The 20,982-nt window shown below is 37.5% G+C and overlaps 1 pseudogene; it reads right to left on the bottom strand.

Annotated features, from left to right (window-relative positions):
- LOC118798400 overlaps positions 1-20,982 on the bottom strand; it is a 77,727-nt pseudogene that overhangs the window by 37,361 nt on the left and 19,384 nt on the right.

Below are 20,982 nucleotides of genomic sequence, written 5' to 3'. Positions count from 1 at the left end.
CTGTCCATCCTTCCACTGTGAGAAGACAACTCAGCACTATGAGTCTGAAAGGATGTGTAGCAGTTAAGAAAAGAAAATAGACAAAAAAAGAAGAAAAATTGCTGTTGACGCTGTTCCCTGATTTGCTATGAAATGTCCACACAATGAAAAGGTAGCATTTTGAAAAGATGTGAAAAATGTAGTTCAGAGCTTCAGACATGACAGAAATATTATGTTCCTTGCATGAACTGCATGTGTAGCTAGCACAGCCTATTCCTAGTTGCTTAATACGTCACCTACATTCAGGTTAGCAGAGCAATTTATTCTGTTTACAGCACTGGTCAAATCTCTATTCAAATCTCCAGGCAGACAATCCTGTTGTAAATAGTGTCCTTTAACAACCATGTCATCTCTTCATCCAATTTAGCAAGCTAACACGACAGCCTTGAGGCCGCCGACAAGCTACCAATTCTGTAAGATTCTGCAGAGAAACTGAACAATAGATTTGGTTTGAGTGTGAATGATTCACTACTTGTTAACCAAGTCTACAGTATTGGGTAGCAATCAGTACTATAGAGCAGAGTGTTCCATGTGGAGTGGTTCATGGTGGAGTTTCATCTGGGGAATAACAGAGAAATGACAGATGAAGAGTGAGTAGTAGAGCAGAGACATGAGAGGTGAAGGGGTTAATCGGATTCTAGAAGAATCCCTGCTAGGAGAAAAGCACTCTCACTGATCTGTTGCTGCAATGGAAATTTGCATAGGGTTTGAACAGAGTGGCGTCCAATCGAAGGCGAAAGGCATGAGGCATTTGCATTCTGGAGAAAGAGAGAGGGGGGTGAGGGTGACAGAGAGAGAGAGAGAGGGGGGTGCTGATGGGGACAGTGAGTGCGTGCAACATATCTACACATCACACTGAATTGGACACACATGCACACGCCAAACAGGTAGGAGCAGTACAGCAGCCAAACAGCCATCAGGCAAATTCAAGAAGTCCTCAGTGCTAAATCTGCCTATGAACAGTGTTAGATATGAAAAAAAGTGTCTGTTTCTGCCTTTTAACCCTCTGTTGCACAGTGTTGCCATATGGCAACAATTACCTTCTCAATTTTCCTAAAAAGCAGTAATATAAAATCTGTGTTTTCCTATTTAATTGTGGAAAAAGTGTCTTTTACTTTTTGAAAGGATAAATAATTTATGACATCACATGACCAGGAATTCTTAGTATGATGTTGTTATTACCATATATTCCAAATACCAATTGAAAATTTACAAATTTACAATATTTGTAAATATTGGGTCGTACATTTTTACTAAGTATAAGTTGGATTTGTTTGGTCTTGTTTTTTAATAAAAAGATGTTTTTAGAGAAAAATTAGATTTTATGGTGCTTTTTTTTTAGATTTTATGGTGCTATGGTATGATTGCGCATTGTTGCCATATGGCTTGTTTCGTGAACGCTGAAGCCGTACATTCTGGTGCCTGTACAAGCTGTAGGATTTAAGGTGGAATGGAACATTCAATTAAGAAGTTGGTGAATAGGAAGCCGACTTCCTACGTTTAAAAATGAACATCAACCACGACCGTTTACAGTTTGGTTCATTGGGAGGGGGATGAAAAGTGCCAACATCCCCTTCACAGCCTGCAACAGCACATTTCTGTACATAGTCTGCCATTTTCACTGCTGTTGCTTCATTGATGCTGTGTCGTTCTTCACAATACATGCTGAGCTAAAACGTGAGCTGATGTATGTAAATTTTAAGGTGTAAATATTAATGAGTGAAGACTATTACATAACCATTTAGGCTTTTGGAATTGGCTCACTCTGCCACCCCCTTTTGCCAATGCAAGATTTGAAGGAGGAGACAACAGTGTTTGAGGTTCATGATATGTCAGTTCCATGTACCAACCTCTCCTTATTCAACTATGCTAATGTAAATACAGCATTCTATGGCATCTTTAATAATATATTTTCACAAAGCTGGAGAGGGCAAAAACCTTCTTTACTTTCAATGTAAGTTAATAGAAAAAGTTTTTATTCTAAGCAATTTTGGACCGTTTCTGGTGATTGGTTCAATCATCGTGAAATTTTCACGCAATGTAAAGGACGGCTGTTGAGCTCAAATGATGCGGAAAAGTAAAAATCAAATAAAATGGAGATACATGTTTTTCATTGGACAGCGACGATATATTTCTTTGAACATGTACATAAAGATGAAAATGTCTTCAAACACATGTATACACATGTATAAGAGCCAACAGGTCTTCGAAAGCTCTAACAAAAACTGGGGCCTACACACGCTTTTTCCAGGTAACAATGTATATGAATTTGCATGGTCTTCATTGGTGCTAGAACTTTGTTCTTTCCTCTTCAGTCTGCTGCAGCATATACTGCTATTCTAATTGGTTACTGGGATCAACGCAATGACACTGATGAAGTGAAGTGAAAAATTTCATTAGCTTGTGTGAGTAAAATCACATGTTTATTGGCTTTCAACACTTACCACTGAAAGTAAGCCATGAGATGTAGAGAAATCATTCAGCACTCATCTTTTCTGCTGAAATCTCAAGAATCTAATGCATTTTAACAAATCTCTGTGACACATGATGGACTTTTGCCAATAATTTTTAATAAATGTGCGCAGCGGAGTTTAAAGGCTGAGTTGAAGAAATCACTAAGGTCTCTGAATGTATCTCAGGTGATATGTCAGGTAGGGCAGGGTTAAATGGAAGCAAGGGAAGTATTGAGAGAATGCAATACAATATATGGCCATTTCATTTAACATAGTTTCAGATTAATTCAGTTTGGACACAGTACATTTTCAGCAACTGGAACATAATGAACAAACTACCAGTTATGGCATCTGTGTAATCTCTGCTTCAGTTAAGATATACTTGTACATACAAGCAACGTAAATGTAGGTAAGGCACCATCAAGCATGTGTTATCAGATTGCTAAGACATACAACCAAATAACAATGGCAGGGGGAGACTACAATGTCATTTGCATGATAACTGCCAAGCATTTCAAATCAATCTATTTATGTCTAGCAGGACATCAACCATGAAATGCTGCTAATGCAGACAGGCCAACCCCATTGTTCATATTAAAAGAGAGATGCCAGCAAGCAAATGTGTGAAATGTGGCATAAAATGTAATTTAATCTATGTCAATTACTGCGATGCACATATATAGTAACAAACTGCTACTTGCACCATCCGTCTCCTATGTAGATGCAAGTGAGATGTACCATTTATAGGCCTTAAAGATACACACCATCATTCAAAAATCCCATTTTGAACCGTTTACAAAAAAAAAATCATAAAGTGCTGCAGATAAATGTATGGAATGATCTTTTATGATGTTACTAATACAGCTTTGTAGATTTCCTCTAATCATCCAGAATGATGAACAGAGATGTAGATGATTTTGTTAATGACTAAGAAAGCTGCAAAAGTTATGCTAAAATGATCTAGCATGTCTGGTATCTAAAATGTGGTGATCAAATCTTGGGGCAGCTTATCAAAAATGGACTATAAATAATTACAGGATATTATTTTTTATTCAATAACTTCTAAGTATTCTCAAAAAATTGAAATATTGAATACAATTTGTAATACATGCTTAAAGAGTGGTTATTTAGGGGTTCTTCAACAAAGTGCAAAGGCAATAGTTATCAATAGAACCATGACATTTGAAAGCACAGAGGGTTCTTTTCATAGTTACATGGTTCTCTATGATGGAAAGTCTGGTGTATACGGGTCCTGCTATTGTTACAAGTCAAAAAAAAATTATTTGACATTTATTAAACCTTTATTAGACCTTTATTACACATTTATATAGAACCCTTTTTGCTAAGAATGAACATTCTGGTGTCTAGCTTACAGTATTTCAATCTACATCTATAATCAATCTACATTAATAACTTAAAAATAAAGTGAGTAAAATAGCAGCAATTATCAACAAGATGAGTGATTCCAAACATTTGAATGGTGGTGTATTTCATCACAATGCGTGGTCACTTCTCTTTGGCCATGTGTACATTTCTTTATAATGCTTCCAAATGTATTCATACTATAACTATAAACAGATTATGACTGGATCGACCAAACCTTGACATTCATGTTAAATCTGTTCTTCTTGTTATCCTCCAGGATGCTCTGCAGTGTTTGTTGGCCAGTTGCTTTGGGGTAAGATTTTGGCTTCAATTTTGCTTAATTAAATGAGACATTTCTTAGGCGTAGCGCACAAAGACGTTTCGCCCGTAGCTGTTTATCATGTCCTCAATGAAACATGCTGACCTCTTTGCAAAAGTAGCACTCATGCTTGAGCCAACTGCAAGCAGTTCACTCCAGCACTTTCCCCTAGAACGCTCTCTTATACTTTCAGTATTCATAATATATGATCACTGAATAATAAACTCACACTTGCAGAACAGCATGTGAAGATAAGTGGAGGATCCAAAGGTGGTGCAATAGAAAAGGTATAAAACCTGTTCAATTAATGTTTACATACAAGGTTTGAAATATCAAACAAAGACATGTTTGGAATTAAATAAAGAATAATATATAGCAACGGAAATTTCTTTCTGATGCCCCCCCCACCCACATTTAAACTGTTTTTGCGAAGTTTATGATCATAAAAAAGCACTCTTTTTATATTTTTTTCTTTTGAGGTGGATTTTGGGAAACATTGCAAAATTGAAACCATGATCTTTAAAGTTATGAAATTTCCTTCTTGTGAAGTCCCCACCACAAAATTCAGCATATTAAGGGTTTGATTAATTATATGATGAGCTGGATGAGGTGTTTTGGGGTTAAAATAGTAGTCAACGTGTGTGCCAGGGGGTCTGCAAGATGAGTTGGGCTCATGGATTATATATATATATAATGAGCAATGAGTTTCCTTTTCCAGGAAGTAAGAAGCAAAGTTTGAAAGAAGTAATTTTATCATGCTGATATTTGCGGTTCTACTTCATGGTCAAAAATAAATTTGCCATTTGTTTAACATAGCCTTTTTTCACTAAGGATATTTCTTATGACGCAGCCTGTTCCAGTTAACCACTCCCATGGAGAAATTGTAACATCTGCAATTATGTCACGTGCAGCAGGTTGTGGAAACAAAGTTACACTTTCATTTGTTACAGAGATGAGCAGATTGATTTCATATAAACAATTAAAATAATTTAAAAAAATACTGAAAGATTATTTAGCAAAAGCCAAAAATGTGTTGTGTCCACGTCCCCGCCTCCTATTTTCCTTTTTTTATTTTGTAAGTTTAAACCAAGGTGACACTTAATTTGGATAGTCCACTTTAGATGCTTTATAGACACTTAATTTACTTTCAAGTTACATTCAATTAAATATCTACTCAATTGACCACAATTTTCATTGACTCTAAATCTGGCTCTAATCCTAAACCTATCCTCAACCCAAAACCTAAACCCAACCCTCACCTTGGTCCAAATCCTAGCCCCACCACTGTTTAGCATCAACTGAGTTTTAACAGATAGTTTGCTAACAATGTGAACATGTATAGGAGACTATAGAGGACTATCCAAATAAAGTGAGACATAATTGTGTAAAATTATAATGATGAAAAACAATCAATGACACTGGAGTTAATTACAATAAAACCATCAGCTCCAGAGGATTAGTTTATGTGACTGTGTCGTATCTGTGTAAAATTCTTCTCACTCGTGTATTGTGACTATGTCATAAACATGCCTATGAATGTGCTTATGCTGCAGTAGTGTCAGAAAATCATTAAGTAGTGCACTGAATTGACTCGACTCATATGCGTATATTGACCCATATTCCAAAAGCTTCTCAGAGTAGGAGTGCTGATCTAGAATCAGATGCCTCTCTTATTTACTATGACTTCAGTCACAAGAACAGATCAGTATTTAATCAACACTCCCACTCTGAGAAGCTTCCTGAATACAGGCCGTTACCTCCACATGAATAATCTATGTTACTTAACATATAAGCCAAAATTGTGTAGTGTAGTGACATATTTTATTCATGTGGAGATGGTGTACACATTTGAATCAAGAGAATTCAGTACATTGCCTTCTTCACTGCAGTCTCTGGAGCTTGGAAAAGCATGCTAGGTGAGTATGTCTGTGGAGGTGTCTGACATTATTGGTCATGTCTTTAGTCACTGTTGCAAATCTGGCTGCTTTTCACTGATGAGTTCTTACTTGCTGAAGCAGTCCCTGCTGTCCCGTGCGGAGCCCATGTCCCATCCGTAGGGCACTCCCTGCAGCCCAGCCCAGCTGCCCGTGGGAGGAGGCCAGCCTGCCGATTTGTTCTTGTGGCTGGAGTGGAAAACAAGCAGAGAAGCAGACAACGTTAGTTTTCAAATTATGGTAAGTACAAAAGCCAAGTTGACCTTTTTTTTTTAACTTATTCAAGTCTGTTCAAGAGACCAATCTTTAAAGTCCCTTATATGTCTGAATCTTCTAAGCCAAAGGTTCTCAAACTGGTCCTCAGATGTTCACTGTTTTTGCTCTAGGAGCTGTAAGCCAAAATGTATACTGTCTGGACCTGAGAACCAGTTTGAGAATTACTGTTCTAAATAAGCATGATGTTAGAATGATAGAATATTAATTACTATCACCTTTTTTGCTCTGCTCTTCAGGGTATATAATCACATATTTAGATATACAAAGTTACAAAGTGAACTAGATTTACATTCAATTTATAATCATATGCAAAAGTTTGGACACCCCTGGTCAAATTACATATTTTATTTTACTGAAAATAAGTTAGTACATCACCTATAGAGAACAAACTTAAATATGGCATTTTTCTGCAAATTTTAGTGCAATTTTTTATTTATTTGCTCAGTTTAACATGTTGGAAAAAATAAAAAATAAAATCTAAAATGTGCCATAACTTTTGTGCAGGCCACAATTTTTTCCCACTATATTAAACTGAGCAAATAAACAGTGATTGTGTATTAAAATGTGCAGAAGTGTGTTCTCTGTATAGGCTATGTTTACTGTATTTTCACTTAGAAAAAAAAACATGTAATTTGACCAGGGGTGCTTAAACTTTTGCATATTGTCACTGCTCAAAGAAAAACATGTATCTGCACTTTGTATCATTTTTTTTCTCCATCATCAAATTTAACTCATAATAAAAAAATTCTCTTCTTGTAATGAAAGCAAATCTCATGTCTGTTAAAAGACTAAATTCTTTCACTTTCATACTTTCAGCAAAAAACCTTTGCTGCTTGTTTCAATGATCCCCAAATGAGAAACAATTCATAAGTAATTACACCATGAATTCTTTATTACTGGCAATATCTGTGACACCTAGGGTTACAGACCTAAAAGGGCCAAAACATAATGCTGAAAAAGCATTAACCCCAAAATCTCATGACTTCAAATCCTCTACCATCACAATACGCATTCTTCTCCTTGAAAGGGTGAACATGACACCCCATCTCATTTATCTCCTAATGAAACATCTGGCACTGAGGCACTCAGTTTATAACCCGGAGATCCATTTCGGCAAATTGCACAGAACAGAAAATTGGCAAACTTCTGGCAGCAGTTGGAGCGCTGGGCGTTAATTAACTTAACGATGTAATCAAGACGCCGTGGCTCCAGTGCAGGGATTCACTGTAATGCTTATAGACCCATGAAATTGGTTCCCTGTTGCTTATTGGGTCAAGCTCAGTTCTTATAATCAATAAGGGAATACATTCATTTCACCTGATTTATGAAATTAATTCACAGTAAAGCATTGAGAATGCAGATTTCAGTTCTACTTAGTTTTTTTGCAGTTAATAAGAATGAACCTCTGGCTCAGGGTCTGGTCTTCAGTAAATGCCACATTCTATGTTGAGTTTACTTTAGCTGCCCTTGTCTTCTTCCCACAGGTGCTTTCTGAACTCTATAGGAGCCACTTAGTGTGGAAAACACATATATGTAGTATCTGTTTCACTTTCAGTAGACTGTCAGCAGTCCTTCAGGGACTTGTTTCCTGGAAAGTGATTCACGCTTAACCCTCCCAGGCCCCTTTGGTATATATACCTTCAAACACTTCTTAAATTTTGTTTAAAGGCCCAGTCAGACTGATAGTAATAATAATAATAATAATAATAATAATAATAATAAGAAGAAGAAGAAGAAGAAGAAGAAGAAGAAGAATTAAATATTGTGTTTTCTGGAGGCCCTAAAGCTGAACCTTAAGGGACTCCACAAGAAATGTTAAATGCTAGCATTTGCCAGCAAAAGTGCCCAAGCAAAATTACATTAATTTCAATGTAATTTACTGCGATTTACTGCCTGATACACTGTCAGTCAAGAGATTGTACTATTATCTTTACCTTTGTGTTTATTAACAATAATAATAATAATATTAATAATATCTGTATTTATAGAGCACTTTTCATACCGGTGGCAGCTCAAAGTGCTTTACAGACAGGTGATTAAACTTGACAATAATAGAAGAAACTATGAGTATTACACTAAAACCATGTAAAAGGACAATGACAGATCAAAATAAAAAGATAAATACCAACTACGCTAAATGCTAAGTTAAAGAGATACATTTTCAAATCCTTCTTAAAAGTGTGCACTGGGCTTGATTGTCCAATAAAAGGTGGTTCAACAGTTCAGAAGCATAATAACTGAAAGAGTCCTCTCCTTGGGTTCTGTATTTTACTGAAGGTTTTTGCAAAAGGCTGGTATCTGCAAATCTAAGATCACGTGCTGGAACATATACAGACAGACACTCTGATGTAAGCAGTTGCCTTAAAGTCATTTAGAACCTTAAAAACTAGTAGCAGAACTTTAAAGTCTATCCTGAATGATTCAGGTAGCCAGTGCAGTTCTTTCAAAACGGGAGTGATGTGATCTCTCTTTTTTACTTTTGTTAGGATGTGTGCTGCTGTATTTGGTATGAGTTGTAAGGGATGTACTGTTTTCTTAGGAAGTCCAGCAAGAAGAGCATTACAGTAATCAAGTCTGCTTGTGACAAATGCATGAACAAATTTCTCTGCATCACTCTCGGCTAGAAAAGGTCAAACTTTAACGATATTTCTCAAATGACAAAAAGCTCCTTCAGTGATGTTTACATGCAGAATATAACAGAACTCAGAGTCTAAGATCACACCCAGGTTTCCTACTTCAGGTTTAGTTTTAGTACTAAGTATTAGTATTTCAGTTTTTCTTGATTTAGTTGTAGGAAATTTTATGACATCTACTGAGAAATATTTGACACACAGCTGGTAAGCCTGTCAACAGAATCTTGATTATCAGAAGAAATGGAAATGCATCAGCACAATTATGAAAACTGATATCATGTTTTCTAATGACATTACCTAGAGGTAACATCTACAAAGAGAAAAGCAAAGGCTCTAAATCTAAACCTTGCGGAACTCCACAAGAAATGTTAAATGTCAGCATTTTCCAGTAAAATATTTCAAGCAAAATTACATGTATTTCAATGGAATTTACTGTGATTTACTTCATGATAGGCTGTCAGGTGACAGACTGTACTATTATTTTTACAATTGTGGTTTTACTGTTCGTGGTAGACAAGTTAGTTTTTTTTTGCTACTGATCTGTGTGTAGCAGTATACTTTCAACAGTAAATAATTTTTCTTTTATGCATATGGTTAAAAGTTTGGCTTGCTAACTGCACCAACATTTTTTATTTTCATTGCCAATCTTCCAGTCCAGCTTTGGTCATGCCCATTACGCAAGGCAGTGAAACTTTTAGTGTGACTGCGGCTTAATTGGAAACATCTGTGTGTGAATTCTAAACTTTCAATCTATACCACATTTGTGTTTTTATGCAGAAGATGACTTGAACTAGATGTAAGATGGAACTTGTTTTGCTAATAGAAACACTATCCTTTCCATTTTTACTACATTTTTGCAACTTCTTTCCATTGAAACAACAAAAAGTTGGGAGCCTGTTGAAACAGAATTTAAATCAAATTCAAATTCGGTGTAGTGGGAGCTAATTCATTATGTAACTGTAATTAAGTTGTTTTTAAAGAGTGTTCTTCATTTTCTTATTATTCTACAGTTAAAACAACATCACATGTAATACAACTCTTGCTATAGTTTTTGAATTAGAACCGCAAAACTTTGCAGGAATGTAGAATCTATACCCAAATTGGTTTCTCGTGCTTTTTAAACTGATTCAATTTTCCATTTTGTACAGCATTTGTTCAAAGATAATGTTCGCAAATTTCAAATCTGCCGCAAATGATGTCACAACGAACATCTCTGAGACTGCCCTTCATAGACATTACATACAAATTCACTGATCTACTAGCAAATATATATATATACACATATTAGCCACCGCAATAGATACCATAGTACCACCAAGACCTTAGCAACCACCTGGGATAGCATAGCAACAGCCAAGGAACACCTTAGCATCAACTAGGAAACCATAGCAACAGCCAATACCTTAGCAACCACTTAACAATGACAAGTTGTAATACCATAGCAACCTCGTAGCAACACCAAAGCAACTATCTGGAATTGCTAAATAAGCCCAATTAAAGCAGCATTAAAGCAAAAAGATGTTTTTTTTTTCAAATTAGAAGAATTAATGTTACTGATTCAGAAGAAAAAACACTAAAATATGGTGTGTGTGCTTTGTGTGAGTCACTCTGTAAAGCCTTGAATGACAATTTAAAATTCAGAGGTGTCAGGCTGTTTTTTTCAGAGGGTTCTTGGACCACATACTTCGCTTTATGTCTTTAATGTGACATTCACAAGCTGAGAAAGAAGAGCCAGCTCGATGTTTAGGTCTCAAATGCAAAATCAACATTATACTGAAGAAGATCTAACGACAGTCATAGATAATTCCATGTCCTTCACACTTCACATTTCCACCAGAGAGGTCTCCAAATCCCCCAAACTTACATAGTACAGCTTTAAGATATCAAAAACAATCAACATTGGTCTGCAATTTTTGAAGCATTATTAACTGGCTTTGTTTAACCAACCTAAAGTTTGTGAACTTTCTCTTTCTAGTGAATTGTCATTATATATAAATAATAAGGTAATGTAAATCAAGTAGCAAAAGAGGGATATCTCTTGACTTCTTACTGTCACTTTTGAGAACTTTGGCAGGGATTATAAAGTTCTCTGCTTCGAAAAGGCTCAGCTAAGCACCATTCACACCTATATAATTTGAATGAGTTAATGCACCCTCAGTCTGTCTATCAGGTGTAGATATTCTAAGGTGAGTTTAAGGTCAAATGCTGCTTTTTTGCCTCACCCTAATGTCTGGGCCGACTTTTTGTTTGTATATAATTGCTATAGAATGCAGGGAAGTGACCACAATAGCCAAGAGGTGCTGCCATGACTTCTGAAAAGAAGTTCATCAGTATATCCAAGCTTTATTATTCCTCACTAATTAGAGCAATTTTGATTTCTTTCAAAATGACTTTTATTATAAAAACTTCATATTCGTAAAGAGAAGAATAATTTGCATGAAAAGAAAACATTCTTACAAGGATGTGCAGAAACTCATCCTTTGTACTTTCACTCTCCTACCTTAGATACTCCTAGCAATAAAGGTTCGATGTGGTACTCAGAAAGTTTCCATGACTTGTAACAATAGGAAAACCATTTTGGTGACATCCAAGCTATTTTTGGTTTGTTTTTTAAAAGGTCCTTAATAGAACCATATACAGCAGGCAAAGAAGAACCATCTAACCATGCAAAGCCAATCAAGATGTCTTGAACAGCCCCTTTTTTTAAAAGATACTGGTCAACTACACAGGTGTACAATTACATACTGTAGCCCATCTGTTGACGCAGAATTCATCAGCCCTCATTTATCATTGGTCAGTTTCTGGACCACTGTACAAGGTAATATTTGGGTGGTGGATCATTCTCAACACAGCAGTGACACGGTGGCTTGTGTGGTGCTGGTAAAGGTGTATCACAAACAGGCATGTTGCTGGAGTTTTTACACACTCAAGTGTCACTGCTCGGTTAAGATGGTCCACCACCCAAAATTATCTAGCCAAGAGCAGCTCTGTGGTTAGAAACTGACCACTGAGCTAGAGGAGGGCTAATGCAACCTGTGCATGACAACATTTGAACTATAATCTATAATCTAATCTATATAATTATAGAGCAAGGTGGACCTACAAGTTTGGTGTTTCTTATAAAGTGGCCAGTACTCCCTTAGCAAAGGTATACTTTAATTAGTTGTTTATGTAGATGAATGCCAGGTCTGCTATCCAACCCAACTGACCAGAAACCAATCCTGTTCTCCTCTATCGTTACATTTACAGTAGTGTTATAGCTACATAGCTATGACATAAGATTTTGCTTGTTAAGCTCACTTATAATGTGTCAAGCATTTCTGCAGTAGCAGCAGTAGCTAGAGGAACTTTAGCACAGTAGGGCTAACAGTTGATCAGAAGTTGATCAGCATGACATTTTCTTCAAATCAACTTAGATCCTTAAGCACTAAAAAACTGTCCATCTCAGTTAGTGCCTGCGAGCTGGTTTGGGTTTCAAATTTAGCAGTACTACTCAGGCCTGGTCAGATCTCAAAGTTGCGGGTACGAATTGGGATCAGGCTTCTATGTTATGCACAATAAGTAAAAGACACATTAGCATATCAGTAGATGCTGTGCATGAAGCAGTTATGCTGTGTCTGATGCAATTTAGTAATGAGATAACAAAGCAGAACATTAGAATGCATCAGTGTGGTCTATAAATTACCATACAAAAATACACTGCAGTTCATTACTGGCATGGATGTGGAAGTTATGCAGATGCAGGCATATGTTAACGTGTCTGTTTAATGAATCCAGTAGAATTAGAATGTGCATGCTGCAGAAAGGTTGCGCATGATCCAATTAGGTAATTAGATACTGAGGTAGAAGGCCTGATGCACAGTCTCAGTGTGTGCTCCCAGCATCACGGTGCACAGGCAGTGTGTGTTCTAGCATGGCACGCTATTAAAAGACATGGAATGTTCCAAGCATGATCACACTAAATTATTTCATGGGATTAGTTTGACTAGAACCCACACTGAGGCTGAAGGAAAAGCGGTTGGAGATGTTTTCTGGGATGTTCGAACGCTACAGTGGATTCGACTGTAGGGGAGATCGACGTTGGTTGACACAGTGGTTGATTGGCACAGTGTTCCAGGTCAGTAGGGGGAACTCTCACAAAAATATAACAAAAACAAGTTGGTCATCTTGACCAACTTTAATCAGTTTTTTACATACATTGAGTAAGTTTAAAACTCTTCTTTGAAATCTTTTAATGTGCCAATCATCCCTGTAACGTGCCAACCAACCCAATGTTGGGGCTGGTTGGCACAAGTGCATAACATGAATTAGGCATGAATGCACTAACTCTACAAAATATGATCTGATACTGAAAACTAAGGGGTTCTGCTTTTGTTTTCTGCTAGTTTGGTTATCACAGCATGGTATGACTCAGATATACACCAGAGAGTGAAAACTGTGCCAACCAAAACCAATCCCACTGTCTCCAATGGGTAATATGGCACATGTGGGACTGGGACTGCTAGCACCAAATGTAGTTGATCCGTTTAGTGCAGTCGAAAAGCCAAAACTCATCTGATGTCACAAGTTTGCTTCAGCACTTTTGCACTGGAGCTATGAGGCTAAAGCAGCTAACAAATAACGGGAGCTTCTAGCAGGTTAGTACAGAGCCCCTGAGGGGACGTAAAAAATGAATTTATTCGAGTTTGCATTTTGCAATTCGCACACACATTTTCTGTTATTCATGGTCATGATTTCTTAATTCGTTCCTTTGATTAACAATTCGTTCTCTCGTTTTCTTTTAATCATGCACACGTTTTCTTTACTTCGTGGGTACGTTTATTTAATTTGTGATCACGATTTTCTAATTCGTTCTCTCGTTTTCTTTTAATCGTGGTCATGTTTTCTTTTTAATTGAATGCACATTGTTTTTTTTGATTCGTGCACAAACAAAATGAATTTAGCAGATACAGGCCTTTATTTGTCATGTGCAGAAGTATCTAACAGCTCCCTGACACTCTCAACATTTCAACAAACTCTAATTAAACACACAGAAACATTCATGTGGGATGAGGTCAAATGGCAAGGGAGTTTAATAGATCTATAGATTAGATGTAGATGTGTTAATGTGAGGATGTGGAAGCACTGAACATTTCTTCCTGTATTTGTATGATGGTCTGTAACACCACAGCTTGACACGGGAGCAGAAACAGCATTAAGGGGACGCACTGCTTCTATACCTCTGTTAAATATGATCATTATAAAGTGCAGTTTAGTGAAGATTGTGGTTGTAGTCTATTGTCTTCCTTCATTTCACCACCAAACTGCAGCTGCACTGATAGATCTGTACGTCGTTTGCTGTGAAGAGGAGCTACAGTTTCCTCATAGTCTAATGCGTTAAAACCTGTCAGACAGTGTCAGGGAGCTGTTAGCAGCCTGTATCTACTACATTTATTTTGTTTGCGCACAAATAAAAAAAACAATGTGCGTTCAATAAAAAAAAAGACCATGATTAAAAGAAAACAGGAGAACGAATTAAAAAATTGTGATCACAAATTAAAAAAATGTACCCACGAAGTAAAGAAAACGTGTGCATGATTAAAAGAAAACGTGTATGAACAGCAAAACGCTGTTTTTTCACCAGGAAAACTGCATACCAAAATCATTACATATTTGCTTTAGATCAAGTCATTCTCATGTGGTTTCTGATGCTGTATGGCATACTATCTATAAAAATGGGCAAAAGTACTGGCACAATTCCAGCTTGACGGCTGCTGCTAGTGTTTTTAGCTATGTAATGTACTTTGGTCCATTTTTACAGATAACAATGTGTCATACAGTTTTAGAAACCACATGAGCACATCTGTTTGAGATTCCTTAATGATTTGACAGTTTCAGGCAAAGTTTAGAAATGCGGTTTACTTGAAGCCATCATAGAAGCTTCCATTACATGTTAGCTACATTACCAGTGCGAAAACTAAATAAGCAAACTTCAGACACCAAACGTGTCTTGGCTGATTGGCTACATTTAGCAGTGGGGAAATTGTGCACATTTGATTTTTGGCCAAACCATCGTGTTAAGGCTTCCTACTGAGGCCGGTTTGTCATGGCAGGGCTCAACGAGTGGAAGGCCCTCCGCCTTTATCTCCTAATCCCTCTCATCAGAGCGAAAACAAATCCACACAATTTGTGGCAATAAGAGGATTTGAGGGAGTGGCGTTCGGGGAGGGTGGTTGGTTGGTTGGCTTGTGGACGGCGGTTGGTGGGGGGTGTAGGAAAAACACTCTGATGCTGCTAAACAGCATGCTTTCAAAGCGGGAGCTGGGAATGGGCATGTTCCTCAAAAACCATTCCCATGTTTACAGCCACCCAGCTGGGTAGAGAAGAAAGCCAGTTGTTCAGAGGGGATTTGTTTACTTATTTATTTATTTCCTGTGGCGGGTGACAGAGTGATAACAGATATGTGAGAACAGGCCTTTGTGATTTTGCTTATCTTTGATGGTGCAGTTCTGTGGAACTAGAAAACTACAGATCGTGCCAGGCAGCTTAGCTATTGATTTTCTTTGGAGTGCATCAGGCTTTAAAATATGGTGCTCCACGATGACTGCTGCAGCAAGACATTACTAGCTATTATCGTTAGCATCCTCACACTGTTCAAAGCCTCTGGATTGCAATAAAACAATGCAATAAGATATAAATCACTTAAAAAATGTAACTATATACAATGATTTATCTAGAGAGTCACTGCAGTGTATTTCATTCATTTCAATAATGAATGTAGGGGATGAAAAATTCTATATAAAACACTGCAAAAACATTCCAAATGCAAGCAAAAGGACAAAGCTGGACAATTACAATATGACAGTGATGCATTATGAAAGTCTCACTCATACCTGTTTTTATGATGTGATAAGCCTACACAAGAGATACATGTTCATGCCATAGGCAAGATTCTTCCAGTAGATAAACACCACTCATAACACTCAGCCACGATTATGGCCACACTACTACTGATATATTCTGCGGTCAGGAAGCAAAAGACAGCCATCGATCTTACTCTCAGATTTGGAGGCAGCCCGTCAATATCTGGAGCAGGCTATTGCTTTTCCCCAGAGAGCTGAAAAGCTCTCAACTGGCTGAAATTACCTCCCTTTCCTGCAAAATAGGGCCTCACCAAATGTAAAAAGTTCACAGCTCTTCACTTTTATTTTGCTGGATCACCGGCTCCATTATAGCCAGACAGACACATTAGTGTTTCTTCCTCCTTCTTATCTGGAAGAAGCAATGAAAGGAAGTGGCATTGGCTGAAGTCTTGTTGCATCATTCTGGCTGAAATACTTAACATGCAGTGTAGACCATACATGTCAAGCAGGATGAATGACTAAATGATACTTTCTTTCTGATAGAGAACAGATAAAGCATTGTTATCACGACTCGGAAGGCTGCGATAAATATTTTATAATAATACAGATATGCTAGACAGGCTATTTATTTACTTATTCATTTATATATTTATTTGGTTGTTTGTTTTGTGTAAGATAGGATAGATAAACAATTATTACTATGAGTTGGAAGGCAAATATTGTTAACATATAAAGGCTATAGCAGCCTGAAAGGTTATATAAGTATTTATTTATTTAGTTGGTTAGTTAATCAGTTAGTTAGTTAGTTAGTAAGTTCTTTTCTGATAGATGATGTATAGAAATGATTAGGGTGAATTGTAAGGCTGTGAAAAAATTGTGTAAAAATATGAATAAAGGCCAGAGAAAACTATATATATATATATACATATATATATATATATATATATATATATAAAGAGAAAAGGGTATTTATATATTTATTTAGCTAGTTAATCAATTAGTTAGTTGGTTGTTTTCTGATAAAGGACTGATAAAACTATTAGCCTGAATTGGAAGGCTGTGACAAAAGTTGTAGAATAGTGTACAAAGGCCAGAGCAACTAATTCATTTAGTTAGTTAGTCAGTTAGTTTGTTTATTTTCTGACAGAGGATGGATACATTTTTTATTGTAAGGCTGTGACAAATATTGGAGAATCACATATAAAGGCCACAGCAACCTGAAAGCCCATTTTATTTAATTATTTATTTACTCATTCATTCATTAATTAATTAATTCATTCATTCATTCATTCATTCATTCAATCATTCATGACATCTGGATATAAATTCTGATGCTGTCAGAATAAAACAATAAAAAAAACAAAAGATAGTAGTATCTCTAATACTGCGAGCACAACTTGTCTGAAAAATCACGCCATCATGCTGCAATGATCACATAATTTCATGCTTCCGCCATAAATCAGCAAACCAAATTTACATTACATACACAAAAGCGAAGAGAAGTATGGACTGTTTTGAATCAAACAAGCCAATCCTTTGCACTGATGGGATTATTTCTTTCCACGAATAATTAATAATTAATTTGATCATTTGAGATCATCTTGCAGATTAACGGCTGTGCTCAGTAATAAAGAATTGTGTGCTACTTTTTCTTTCAAGTGAACAGCTCGCACATAGCAGTGCGATATACAACATAAGTAAAACCTCATAAACCACATTTGCAAATCTAAAGGCATGCAAAGCAAATCTGTTTAAAAAAGGCAACAGGAGAAACAAAACCAAAATGATTATAATAACAAATTGGCAGAATGTAAACAGCAGTATATTAGGAAAGATACAGAACTTCTCCTGTATACATGTCAAAGTTATTCAGATGTGTCCATGTGGAATGAGCTTCAGTACTGAAGTATCAATATTTCAGATCAGTTTCCTTTTGAAAATGGATGCTTACACATATAACCCTTAATTTTACTTACAGTATAGTACATAAGAATGCTAAATGCTCTTAGCATTCAAGAACGCTGGGTAATTTGTGGGCTTGTGGGTGTCAGGATTTCTCAATTTAGCCAGATAACTTAAGCAGAAAAGTCAAGCCTGTCCAATGGGAGAAGAGCTAAGCAACATTCCTGCTGGTGAACTCTCATATTTGGCTAAAGCTGTTAAAATGAGGAATATTTCCATATAAAATACCCCCTACACCTTTTCAGACATGATTCCATTCCAAACTCTTAAATATAACATTTTGTTCTTCATATTTTACTGCAGTTACTACACAATTTTCTGTGGCTTTCCATTATTAACATTATGTATTTGTTTTCAGTATATTCAGTGTATATTGTGGCGTTCTGCCACTGGCTGCGCTGCCTTTGGAGCTTGCAAGTGTGCATACAAGCGTGCACCTCAGTATAAAGGGACTGTTATTGTTGTTTGTTAGTTTAAGATGTGTTTATGTGTTTGCTGTGTGATTATGTGCCAGGTGGTGGGTTTATTTAGCCATGTGTCTAGCATAGAGTGAAACTTTATGGCTGTAGGAAACCCAGATTTTTCAGGTCGGCAAGTGACTTTTCTGCCATGTTCTAAACAAAAAAGCAGAAATTTTGGCCTGTTCTGACTCTTGTAAATGATGTGTGAGTGTGAAGAACCTTTTGAAGTTTAAAGAACCTCCACCTACCACTTACAGATTTCTCCTAGAACTGCATGTCCAAGCTAAGACCCATTTAGGACCTTAAATTGAGGATATTTGTGTGCATGGAAGATCTCCACTCTTAATGTTTCTGCTTCCTAGGAAATTTTATATATCAACACATCTACAGTGATAATGCAGGGCATCATGAGCATTAGAGAGTGTGGGATGATCCAACTGAGAGCTTTGGCTGAATATGAGTGTGTTTCAGACACCGCAGTGAGATACAGGAACGTTTGGCACAACGTCCGCCATGCACCAGTGGTTGTCCGCTACCACAGCTTGAAAGTAAGAGAGAAAGAGAGAGAGAGAGAGAGAGAGAGAGAGAGAGAGAGAGAGAGAGAGAGAGAGAGAGAGGGAGAGAGAGAGAGAGAGAGAAAGTGATAGACAATGTGAAGCCTCAGGCATGGCCTTTTAACCCCCCTCTTCCCCTCCACTAGATCACCACCTGAGGCCGTAGCCAAACCCATTTAGCACCACACAAAGAGCTTTGGACCCTTCTCCGTCACATCACATTAAAAGACTCACCCATTACATTCTGAATAAAAATCAAGCTAATTGACATTTCCCCTCAAGTCAGTACAGTGGAGCAGAAGAATGACGGCAGTCAGAAGTGCACTTCAGTTAGAGAGTCAAGGCGAGATGGATCGCAGCGCATTTGCCAAAAGCTTTTTTGGGAAGAGAGAAGTGGAAGAGTACGGGCTTCATTAAAGTGGCGCAAAACTCTGCCCTATTCACCGCACAGTGCACTATTTTCGGGAGTCTGCCACTGTGGGGTGACGCCCAGAGTGATAAGCAAAGAGTCGTTTACTTCATTTTCTCACTCTTAAAACTGTCTCTTTGGAGCAATGCTATAGAACGCCACTTCAACAGAAGAGAGCAGTGTGAGTCTGAAGAACCTTTATAGAGTTTAAAGAACCTGCACATAATGTAAAAGTTCTTTACTAACTGCCTTGGGTTTTATGCCCAAGGCAAGAACCCTTAACCTCTGGTTTTGTAGTGGATTTTTTAAAAACAAAAAAGAAAAACAGAAGGAAAGGAAAGATGGAAGTAGGGGAAAGAAAGAGCAGAGGAAAGGAAGGAATGAACAAATGAAAAAGAAAAACTGAGAAAGGCCAAAGAGAAAGGAAAGAAGGAAAGAAGGAAGGAAGGAAGTGAAAGTATAAAAAAGAAGATAAGAAGAAGAGAAAGAAATGATGAAAGAGTGGAAAGAAAGAAAGAAAGAAAGAAAAAGGAAGGAAGGAAGAAAGGAAGGAAGAAATGAAGGAAGGAAGATAAGAAAGAGAAAGAAAATAAGAATGGAAGAAGAAGAACGAAAGAAGAGATGAAAGGAAGGAATGAACAAACAGGAAAAGAATAGCTGAGAAAGGGCAGAAGAGAAAGGAGGGAAGGAAAATAAAGTAAGAAAGGAAGATAAAAAGAAGAGAAATAAAGGAAGAAAGAATGGAAAGAAAAAGAAGAAAGAAAGAAAGAAAGACAGACAGAAAATTCCCTTTTAAGAGTGCGCAATCGTGTTCTTTATAGTCCTCCAGGTTCTCCAGTGCAGGGAGCAGTGAAGACGCTTAGGAAGCCGCTGGGAGCAGCAAGACTCTCTGAGGACCGTGTGGGTCTCTGAGTGTGGCATTTGCTCAGTTCACCTGCTACACGCTGTGACCTTTCAGAGCTGTTGTTCCTTTTTAGCTTAGCATTTACATTAAGTTGCCTTGCATTATTCATTTGCAAAGAGGGTCTCCACTCTTCAAGAGGACACATATAGCTCGACACGTGGACATTAAGCGTGCAAGTGGCTGGATGCCAGCTGGGGGACATTTAGGTGCACCAACAGCAGCTAGCCAGGCATTCCGTAACGTTAGCATTCTACTGTTAGATGCATTTAACGTTATTTCTTTATTTTCACTTGAAGAACTTTTTTTTCACGGCTGCTATGAATGATTTAACTGGAATTAGAAGGGCCACACGGCATGGCCAAAGACATCACTGCAGCTCACGCAGCTTTGTACAGCCTGGCATGAAGCTCGCTTCCTGGCTGCATCACAAGCCCCATCGCTTCTCTCGATCAGGGTCTGCTGTCAGTTTTAGCCCTTCTGCCCACCGCACAGCCGGTGTTTGGACTTGTAGAGCAGCTAAAGCCCTCAACTCCATCACTCTTGGCTGAGCAGTGAAAACACCACATGTATTCCCAGACCTTTTGGCCCGACCTAGAGGGAGTCATAAATTAAACATCTTCGCTCTTAGAAGTGAACATTCCGACTCTAACATGCTTCGCTTTTTATATGTTCGATATGGGCCAGACTCTTGACAAGACAAGATGCTCAGGCTCTTAACGTAATGGCTAAAGCAACTGGATTTATGCAACTAGGGAGGCTTCTCTCAGGAACATTCTGTCTCACAGAGAGAGCAAGGAGAGAACTAAACAGTCCTCAACTGCAAGCATGAAC

Source organism: Colossoma macropomum, unplaced genomic scaffold, assembly GCF_904425465.1.
Source record: "Colossoma macropomum unplaced genomic scaffold, Colossoma_macropomum, whole genome shotgun sequence".
Lineage (NCBI taxonomy): Eukaryota > Metazoa > Chordata > Actinopteri > Characiformes > Serrasalmidae > Colossoma > Colossoma macropomum.
The sequence above is the reverse complement of the archived record's forward strand: the minus strand, read 5'-3'. Positions and strand labels throughout refer to the sequence as shown.